Genomic DNA, 11,806 nt, shown 5'->3' on the forward strand with positions numbered 1-11,806 from the left:
TTAAAACCTCTATTTTCTCTAACTACATTTAAAACTTGTACCAAAGCCCCATCCTCAAGTTGAATTCCAGGTTTTCAAGGTTCCATTTCCAACTTATTCCAATGGAATAAGTACAGTATGCACTGAAGCTCAAGACTACTAGAATGATCCTCAATCATCAGGGACGGCGAAGATTTTAAACAAGAAAGTTCTTGCTTCTAAACTAAGCATTCAGGCTGGCCTGAGGTTTACAGCTGTCCACACAGAGGAGCCCAGTGATTTCTGAAATGTTTTATATTTAGATGTGTCAGGCAGAACTATTTAGTAACAATAATAAACTGGTTGTTAGGAGGAGAGAATGACACCTGTCATCTTAGGTGGCGGCAGCATCATGCTGTGGGACATACAGTATCCTTTCATTACATTAAGTGGATTTAATAATAAAGCAGGTTGTGCATGTGAAATTTCTAAAGCTTTTTTCGTCCAATATTTAAAGACTGAGTCTTGGACAAACACAGACATCTGTGCCATAGATGTTAGAAGGAGCAATAATCCATCCACAAGGAGAAAAGAAAAAAAATGTGCAGGATCAGAGATCACTGAACTAATAGCACCCACATCATGAACTTCCCATCACATCCCCTCCATGACGCTCTAAAGACACCAAGGAGCTCTTTCTCAAACAACCTCATTCAGCTTCAGGAAATCACTCCGACCTCTAACCGTTTCACAGCTCACCTCTGTGCCACAGGTCAACCCTTATTGCCTATCACATCTTTATACATCCATAAATACTCAAACTCTTACAGCTAACTTCTACTTACCTTCACATATTATCCCTTTTCTCCCACAGTCTTCGACAGGTTTACACTGCAGTCATCTATACCTTCACACTTGTCAGAGCAATATAACACTGCAAACATACTTTCTCAGCATCTGGGTACTTTTTCTCTAAAATTTTGATATGAAATCACCCTATTACAGAAGTGTCCATAGAATGAGAAATTAAAACATTACATAACTGTCAGATTATGTAAAATACTACCCTAACTATACATAGACCTGTGAACCCGCAGACAGCTGATCTATAAAGGAATTGGTGTGAAAAATCACAAATGGACATGTGATCATGTCATACATGACAAACGTTATACAACACAACAGGGCAAAATACAGTTTCCCGAATGCTTTCAGTGGAGAGCATCTTTTTCTGTGTCACTCTTACGCAACCCAGGCAGAGATTATACTTGCATGCAAAACATGTTACATGCAGAGATCAAAGAAGCAGCAGGATGTATAAGGATGGAGCCACACTGCAGGCTTTTTTTTGCCTCCGTCACAGCACTCAGAAGAGCTGTGAACATTTCAGTTGTCACTCTAGTCAAATCGTTTCATTTTGGATGCTCTGCTGCAAAGGGTTTGGTCACTTGTGAAATACGATTTAAGAACCACGAATGCCTATCTGACAATAACAATGTGAGACCGCATTTGTTAAAGATATAAAAAGAAGATTAATGTAACATTAACTAAGAGGTATCTTTCAATTTTACCTCAACATTCAGTATATCCGATTAAACTGAAAGGAAGATCAGCTGTCAAAGCAGGACTCTGCATCTTTTATTTAGAGATAGCTGCAAATGGAGGTTGAAAAGGGTCAAAAAGATCTCATTGTACAAGGATATCAGTCAGGAAAGGTTATTAAAACATTCTTCAACATAATATACGCCAGCGGTTCTAAACCCCGGTCCTGTGGGTGCACCGTCTTTCATGTTTTAGAAGTTTCCCTGCATCAGCCAGCTGATTGAAATGATTGAATTACAGAGGTCTGCTCTTTAATTATAGTCAGTAATGATAACCAGGAAAACAGTGATGAGATAAAGAGACTGTAGCCATAAGAACCGGGACCAAAGAACCATGGATAGAACATAAGGGCCAAAAGTTTGTGAATTTATGGACTTGATGATGTATCTACAAAGTGTATCACTGATGTTATCAGATATATACCAAAACTATAAATGCTAACATGCAAGGGTGACATTTGAATGAGTCTAAAACACCAGCAAAAAAACTATCGGTTTCCGAGCAAGTTATGCCGTTATAGGCAGAACGCTTACCCGAGTCTTTATATATCGAGCATGTATGTTTTTTTCTCAAAGTATAATAAAACATTATTATTTTAATGCAAATTAAGTCTGTTGTAAAACTCATGAAAAGACGAGATAAAAACGGAACTGGTCGACAAAAAATAAAAACAAATAGACGGCAGCACTCAAGCAGCTGCAAAAGTTTCTACTGTTTTGCAAGAAATAAAGCTTTAAAACCCTTCAAAACCTTAAAGAGGAATGTAATCAGCTTTGATTAAACCCTAATAAAATTTTAGCATACGATTCCAAAAAACACCATAAAATGGTTTTGGCAGCATCATAATATGGGTAGCTTCTACTCAAGTAGATTGGATAATTGTTAAAGTAAAACATATTGAACAAACCCCAAAATGAAATCTTAATGAAAATCTTTTTAATCAATCAAAGGCTGTGGACATAAGATGTCGTTTCAATCTGACAGATATGGAGAGCATTGGCAAAGTGGAAAGGAAAATGTTAGCAGGTCAAGGAGCTCCATAATGATAAATGATACAGTAGCAGCCATTCAAGATGGCTCTTCCCAGTCAAAAGCCAGCCGAATGGCAGCCTACTCACCTGCAACTCCCAGCATAATCCCCTCCAACTTCCAGCCACTGGTCTTCTCCTGGACGTGCATTTTACTTTTTACTCTGACTCCAGCCTTTCACTGAATTACAGGGTCTGATCAGGAGATGAAGCTTATCTTTGGATCTTAATGTCCACAAATCATGACAGGAAGAATATTTTACTACAAGATTGATGTTTAAAAAGGAATTGTAGGGGACCAGCCATCAAGGAAACTGGGAAACTTTTGAATGGCTACTACTGTAAACTCATTTCCACACAGGAGTAATTCCAAGACTGTCAAATGCATAAACAAGGTGGATGAAGCTTTTTGTTTAACTGAATTTCATTCTTTCTTTCCGGATACATTTATAATTGAAAATGAATTAACTACACTTAGTGCATCTTAACACTAAATGATAAAGTAACAAACCATCAAGTTTATTAAATGTAGTTTGGGGTGGGGTTAAGTAGGTCTGCCTTGCTGAGTTTTAACACGGATCAGTGAGAAAACAACTTTTATTTCTGATCCGAAGCAGAAACAAAACCGAACATCTATTATTCATCTTCTGCAACTGCTTCTCAGCAGATCCTGCACCTTTTTTTTGTTTTTTGCAGTTTTCTTGCACAAACTCTGCGAGGCTCTGTCATCTATTCTTAGTTAGATATGAGCCAAAAAAAATTATAATAAAGCAGGGTACCATCAGAACGCAAGAACTATTTACAGTTTTTAGTGGGTTTTGAACTGCAGCGTTTTTCTCTGCAACTTGCTCTCATTAGACAGACTGGAGCCCATCTAATGAATTTCCCCCGGGATCAAGTGATTGTGAACTCACTTTTTGAAAGTGATACTTTCATAAAAATATCAGCTGTACACCGACTCCCTGGAGAGTTGTGCTGTTGTTCCTCATCTCCCTGTATGACCCTTCTTATTGGTTAAGTACCGTCTTTAAGCAGTGGGAGGGTTGGGCTGTATCTAAATCTCAGTCGCTTTTCTAAATGAGCTTGTTTGATTGATTAAAATAATTTACCCAGACAGGCGGGAGCCAATATATACACCCAGCGAGGGGCCATAATGGGAATCGAGGCAAAGTAGCAATTGTTTTTTAATCTGGCGCTGATGAGTGAGGTCAGTAGTGATGATTGAGGTTTAGGTGGCCCATCACAGCTGAGGCAGGTGCTTGGATTTTTCTGTCTGCACCTTGATGAAATGAAGCGGTAAGAGCATGAAGGTTGGCGTGCCGTGGTGCACCTAAAAACCGCCGCTTAACTACGCTCAGACGCTTGCTGATTAAAAAGTGGAGCATAAGGCAGCTGATCTGCCTAACAAGGACCGGGGAAAAAGGGGGTGAGATGAAAGAGTAGGCGTGTGAAGTCGGTGAAGTGTGTCGCCACCTACACAGCCGAGTCATCTGAGTCAGTGAAGTTGTGAAGCAGACGGCGTGCTGATGGGAAGAATAAGAAAGATGAGCCAGAGCTGAGAAAAAAGGGACTGAACAAACATGGCAATGGTTTTTCCCCACTGAGCTCCTGTTTACACATATAATGGTTGCAATGCGGACGTGCGCACTTTCAAAGAGGCTCGCCCACATGCAAAGAAGGCAGCGCGCACTGAAGACGCATACATCTACTGAGCAATGAGGGCTTTCAGTGCTCACAATCAGAGAAGACTGACTTAATTAAGACTCCTACATACTGGAACTCTGATGGAGTTTTATTTCCCTCCAAGATCTGCGGAACGTCTGCGCTCACCAGGGACCTGCAATGACAACTTCCTTTTCCTCCATGAGTTAGGAGCAACAGCGCCAGGGCTCAGTTTCTTCCCCCCAAAAAAATGCTAAATGCTCCTAATTTTTACTCTTCAACACTTTTAAAATAATGAGAGTATAAATATGACTCCCCATGTGACTTATCCAGATCTGCCTGCTCAGAATTTTAAATGAGGATCCAACCGCAGGCTGCGACACCACAGAGAGGGGTAACCTGAGAACAGTGGAGGCATGCTAAGGCCCGAATGCTAATTAAGATCCTCAAACACATTTCCCTGCTTGGGGTCTGATTAGATGATAGAGAAATGTTGGCTTGCTGTTGCTTTACTCATTTGATGTAGATTCCTTCAACACATTCACAATGCCAGTTTATATCCAGAAATAACAACCAAAGGGTAGAAAGTTAAATAAAAAGAATTTGGATGGAAACTAAAACCTTAATTTCACACAAACCAAGATGACTGTATATAGAAAAAAAATGCGTTATTAGTCATTAGATAAGCTACGTTAATCACTTAGGATTAAGACTAATTTGGTTGATTTGGAAAAGCTCTGGGCCCTTTTTATTTTTAAAGAACTCTTTTGTTTTTTAATTACTGTCATTTCATTCAAAACTGAAACTTGTGTTTAACAGAGGCCCTTAGTTGGTCTGTAATATTGCTTCTGGTGTTTCTGATGGTTTTCAATACAACTGTATATGGAATCACCACTGGGTCAAGTTTGCTTGTGTTATCATTAGGGGTGGAACGATTCACAAAATCCACGGTTCGGTTCGGTTCACGGTTTCGTGGTCCCAGTTTTCGGTTCAGTATATGTTGATTGTTACACCGAAATCGCATAAAAATTTATGAAATTAATGAAAAAATCCCAAAAAATTAATGAATTGTAATTATTTTTAATGATCCGCGGAAACCCTGATACATTTCCACATTTTGCTGCTTTGAATTTAATCATCTCGCGCATGCTCTCTACGACAGTGGAGGCTGTAGGCTTTGCTTTGTGCAGCCGGTCTGGAGCGCAGCGGGGCGGAGCGCAGAGAGGACGGAGTGTGTGGGATTTCGGGGTTAGCATGACATTTTGGTCATGTTGATGTTAGCATAAACAAAACGTGTTGCACAATGCTTGCACACTGTTTTTATCCACAACTTTCTGTCTGCCGTCATCGCAGACTGCTGGCGCGTCTTCCAACTCCTGTTCTTTCCCACTCAACATACTCACACAATTCTCCACAACAACTGATTTTTTTTCTTCTACACCCGGCTACGCTGCTTTGCTTCTTCTTCTTCTTGTTTACTACTGGTGGTTGGCATTGGTCGCAGTACCGCCACCTTCTGCTCTGGAGTGTAAATGCTTCGCCTATGAGAAAAAGGAGCAGCGCATGAACCGAACGCAACACACGCGAACCGAACAGAGACAGTCAAACCGAACGGTTCGGACGGTTTTCATAAACCGTTCCATCCCTAGTTGCCATAGTGATTAAAGTTGGTACTTTTAGCAGTGAGGGCTGGGACCAGGCAAAACAATAATATATGTTTAACAATAAATTAGTATTTCAGCAGAAGAATGCATAGTCTTCAATGACCTGGTTATTGGCTGCCTCCACTTGGGACTTGATATAATACAATGGACTAGATCCACCATATGTAATGGGTCCTCAAACCATTATTGACAGTAATATATTCTCATCGAACTTCAGTTTATCTGAGCCTCGCAACTCTTCTTCCAGACTGTGGGACTTGATCTCCAAAGATAATCTTCATTTCAAAGCAGACACTGAGAAAGGAGGACGTTGGTCCATTACCAAAAGGTCCACACTGGCAAAACAATCTAGAAATAAGTAAAAATGTCTTGAATTAAGTGTATTCACCCTTAATTTGAGTAGGTAAATGAGATGTTTTGCCAATGTAATGGGTATATTTCCTCTTAAAATAAGATATTTAGATAAAAGACATTTGAAATAAGACAATGCAATTATCTTTTCTTATTCTAAATATAAATTGTCTTGCTCTATTGGCAAAATGTCTCTTTTAAATTCATAATTCAAGAACAATTGCACTTATTTAAAGAAAAAAAATTACTTATCTAGATTTTTAGTTTTTCTAGTGCATTCTTTTTTTCATCTTTGTCTGGTTCACAAGTTGGTTCAGGATATTTTAATCTTTCACTCTCTTATTTCTCTTTCAGAAACCTTTTTTTTGGTTATTTTGTTTAATTAGCTTTTAGTTAAATAATCACATCATACAATATTACTCTTACGAATTAATGAGCAGAGTGCATTGCCTTTTTTAACTAAATTACTTGATATTTTTTGATAGTAATCAAATTTAGTGAGCCACCAAATTTCAAGATAAGTGTCAACAAATAACACATGTCAGGCAATGTAAAGCCTGTTATAAATTTTAATGCCATAGGTCTGCATTATTCACTTGGAGTATTATTTAACTTTGTAATTTGTAATTCCTTATCCTTCATGAAAATCCACGGATTACTGTGGCACATTTCCTGCAGCTCGTGGAAGTAGAGTCATCAGATAATAAAAATTCAAATACGGTAGGCAAAGCTGGTGAATCACAATCAGGTCGAGTGAATAAAATATATCATGTATCTCCACAGATTACATTCATATGGGTGAGAAACCTTAAGCTGAAAGCGCCACTGATGCAAAACCACACAGACTTACACATGTACAGCAACTAAAATAAATAAATATTTCTAATTTGAAAATGACTTAATTTGGGAAATAATTACAGATTTTTTTAGCTATTTTTTTAGCCATCATTCATGCATGAATTAGGACTTTAAAATGTGGATTTTAATCAATTACAAAAAAATAAACAAGCCCTCTAAAATATTTAATAGCACTGTGGAACATAAACATATATTCCAAATGAACTTTCTTTGAACAAATTTGTTCTGAGTGCAAGCTTATAATTCTCTACTCCTCATGTTAGGTCATTGGCCATTCAAAGGCAATGTAAGGTGATGGAACAACCCTGTATAGATGGATTTATAGTACACTAAACAATGATTTTGAGTGTACTGTAGACCTCACAGACTTTTACATGAAAGGTAAGACATTTAAAAAAAAATTTTTATGGAATTTTCTTAAAAAAATAAATAAAAGAACACCCTGTAAACGCTGAAAGTGTTGCTATGCAATCATGTTTGCAGATCATTTTTTTCTTGTTTTCTTTTAGTGAATCGTGCAGCAATCAGACTGGGATGTAAAGCGTATAATAAATAATTTCCACTACAACGTAGTGACTGAAGAGCGATACAGAGAGAAGCGAAACTCTTCCCTGTTTATGTTAGTGTATGAAAATGTAGTTACAGAAAGATTTTCAAACAATAGCTTATTTCTTAGTTTCACTTTTGACTCCAAACACAAATTCAAAATTAGATTTATTTGGATCATTTAACTAGATGAACCATAGATGTACATCGTTATTGGTTGATCATTAACCAAATTATGTTGAAATAAAAAAAAATATATATATCTTTGTTGTCAAATATTGTAGTCCTACCCCATGTTAGGAAGAAAGTGCCAAATTAAATTATAATACTTCAGCACTTCCATATTCTGTCTTTAGATGCATATATTTAGACATGTATTACATGTAAAAAATAAAATAAAAAATACAGACTGAGAAAAGGGGAGATAGAAGAGAGATGGGAACACTTCTATATGCATTTTGCATCTTATTTTTAAAATTCAGCAGAAAACAATGAGTAGATAAATTCACTTTTAGGAAATTCAATATGTGTCGTGTGACTGGGAATATAATCAGAAAAAAAAAGAAATAAAAATATTTACTACTTTATGTTGTTTATCAATTCTCATCCAGAGCCAGAATACTGTAATCCAGTTAAATATGATATTATCTAAAACCTTGCAATGCTTTTCTCTGCATTACTTTTGTTTGACATGTAAGACAGGAACTGTACAAAAAGGAAAAGAAGCATCCTTGAGAAGAAATGTGGGAAGTAAAGGTGGCCAACAGAGTTGGAAAATGGGTCAGCCAGGTTAAGTACCGTAAGGAGTTTTATCTTTAAGCACCAAGACTCCCAGGCACCGTCTTTCTGAGGGGCTTCTAAGAGCTACGGTCTCAGAAGGCACTGGAGAAGCTCTTAATAGCTCTTCTGTTAGCTTGGCTGGTGCCATCTTCCAAATGAGCCATGCGTCGCATGTTGCTGTTCAGGATTGGACAGATGGACAGGACCAGCTGTTGACAGACCTCTGATGATGGGGAACCAACACTGGACTCAGCCTGGCTAAGTCAATGAGCAGAGAGTAAACCCCAACCCTGCAGTTAAACTTTTAACAAAATGAAGTTTGGAGACCTATAAATGCCCAGATGTCAATACAGAAGGAGGACGATTATGTCAATAGGTTAGTCAAAACTGTAAACCAAAGAATTTTACAAATATGAAAAAAACAGATAAGAAAAAAAGGAAACATCCATAAAATAATAATCAATTTAAGGCAAAATGCAACAAAATAGTAAAGAAAAAAAAAGATTAGCTATATCATGAGCAATTAGCAAAATTGCTCTGAATTTCTCTTTAGCAAACAGATTGTGTAGAGAAACAGCTGTGATGAACATGTAATAAGATGTTAATTACCCATTTGCTCAGTGAAGTGTTTGCCAACAAACCATGTGGAGCTAATGTTTGGCTGCAGTCAAATAAAAGAAAAAAATCCTTTACAGCCAACAATGTCTGAAATAGCTTCTGTTTTATTTTGTATCTACTGGTTTTAGACATGATAAACTGTCAACAATGTTCAATAATTATGAAGAATCAAAGCCACTTGACACTAAGAACTCATTTTTGGTATTTTATTAATGTCTAATAAACCTTCCTTCTCAATTAAAATTATAAAAAATCTATTGCCATTACCTTGAAAAAACAAAAAAATGAAGAAATTACCAATGGATAAAGTTCTTAACATAATATTGTTTTTTTTTCTGTTTAGGAATTGGAAAAAAAAAAACAAAAAAAACATTATGATAACCTTTAAATTTGAGCAACAACAAAACAAACAGCTGAAGATTTCAGCAGGCTGTTTGCTTGTAGCACACATGGATGAGACGGCTAGCTCTACAGTACCTTGGTGTGACCTGCTGCCTCTGCCACACTTTATTTATTTATCTATTTATTTCCAAGCTGTCGTCTCTGCGGCCTCCATCTTATCTTTACCTCTTTACCTGATTTACATTCCAAGGGAGAAATCCTGCACTATTTTATTTAAAGAATACATTTCAGATTACAAGACATAATCATAAAAGATTAACTATTGGCATATTAAAACACAATGACATCGACTAATGAATGTGAAATAAAATGTCCATGGACCCCTCGAGGTTTTGACCACTAAAGAAAATTTTGATCTGAATTTGTGTAGCATTTATTTTTGTTTAAGTGAAACAAATAGAAACAAAAGTGGTAAAATTATCAAAAAAGCATCCAAATATACAAAAATCTGTTGAGTTAAAATGTTGGCATTTATGTTTCGATCTTTTTGTTTTAACTCTTAAAATTGGTGCCAGCATAATTAATACCAATATCAATGTGTCCAAAACGGTAGGCAGAAAGAGAACCCAATAACACAATAGTGATGAAAGCAGATAAAGAATCACAGCAAGCCTCCCATTCAAAAATACAGATGATGCATAAAGTGTAGAAGAGTTCATATGACTATATTTGATGCACCTCTGCTGCTTCCCCAGGATAATGTGTTTAATTGCATCGCTGTAAAACTAAAACCCAAAAGCATAGACTGAATATTTGTACATGACATTAGGTTGACTGAAGAGCTTTGATTAAGGATTTAATACGATTTAAGCTTTTTGGTATGACTTCTGCTGTGAAATAGTGCAAAACTAAACAAAATCCAACTGTGAACGACTCGAAAATGTTGGCATTTAGCATCCTTCAATCACATACTTACACAAGCCCCGCTTTTATTCATGAACTACTACATCAGCAACAAAATATCCTGACAAAAGCAGAAACTGCATGGTTCAAAGTGGACCACTGATATTCCGCAAGACGGTTTGCTAACTTCTGACTGCAGCTCTACGTACCTTGATGGTTCAAACAGCTTCAAAGTTGCTCTTTGAAGCTGTTTGAAATTACAATGTTGAATTAACTCAATTCATGCTGATTTATTCAATCACTAACTTGTAATAGAACATTTTCACTCACAGATATATATTAAGAATCCTTGACTTAAGTTTCAGCTGATCAGTCATTGAAATGTAACAAAATAAATACATTTTCTTTTTAAGGTTTTGATGATATACATATTTGGTTTTACTCTGGAAGAGGACAGCGATTTGTAAGGATTGTTTTATATTCATGAGACAACAGTCTTTCCAAGAAAACCTGGCCATATAGGGAGAAATCGGTCATTTGTATTCTCAGGCAGTGAATCTAACTCTCTATTTATCAGCGGACAGTTTCTATTTAGTTAGACAGAGATAGAGGCAGGCAGAGAGGAGATCATTTACTGCCACTGACCGTTCCATCTGCTCCAGTGATTGGAATGGACTGCTTTTCATTTAAAGCAAACAATACAAGACAATGAGACAGTCCTCCGCAACGAATGTGAGTCGACGTTAAATTCTAAATTCTGAGTGAACTGTGTCCCATCACCAGAGTTTATAAATGCAGAGGTGAGGCTTCTGTGCAGATATGCAGATAAGAAGCTATATTTGCAGGTAGGACTTCCTAATCTGACTGAATGATCAGCAGCCAGATCAGATCTGCCATCATGAGCTGCTCAGACTGCCAAAACCCAAGATTCACAGGAAAAATGGTTTCACTCAAACCGAAGGTCATGAATATGACAGAGGCGACACAGCAGACACACATTATTAGTACCAGCCGTTGATGCTAAATGTAAAACAATAAAAATGGAAGTTCTGTTCTGTCTGCTAGTGTAAGTTGCACTCATCAACCTGATTGTTGGTCGGACGTTTTAAAAATAATTCTGATTTATTTGAATTTTACAAAGAAAAACTTTTTGAGGTTGCATGGACTGATCAAAACACAAACACAAAAATGTATTAAATGGCAAAACAACATCTCAGATTAAAAAACAGGTTTAAGCAGAAAGGCCACCAAAGTAGAAGGCCACATTAGGTACCAGTCTAGTCATTTGCTACAATCAAAGACACTCACTGAAGATGGATAATAAACGATTGGAGAACGTTGACCGGTCCTGTGAATCTCACCGCTCAGATGTTCGGGTCTGAGTGTTTGGCCTAAACAAAAGAGGCTTAGATCCATCTTTCCTTGAAGAAAAAGTTAAAGGAATAGTTCACCCAAAACATGATTAGCCTTCATTTTCTACTCACCCCCATGCTG

At 37.1% G+C, this 11,806-nt stretch overlaps 1 protein-coding gene across 5 annotated transcripts in view; it reads right to left on the minus strand.

Annotated features, from left to right (window-relative positions):
* cadm1 (cell adhesion molecule 1) overlaps positions 1-11,806 on the minus strand; it is a 622,928-nt gene that overhangs the window by 410,494 nt on the left and 200,628 nt on the right. The gene's annotated exons all lie outside the window — the stretch shown is intronic.

This window comes from Cyprinodon variegatus, unplaced genomic scaffold (assembly GCF_000732505.1).
Source record: "Cyprinodon variegatus isolate N-32 unplaced genomic scaffold, C_variegatus-1.0 Scaffold43, whole genome shotgun sequence".
Taxonomy (NCBI): Eukaryota; Metazoa; Chordata; class Actinopteri; order Cyprinodontiformes; family Cyprinodontidae; genus Cyprinodon; species Cyprinodon variegatus.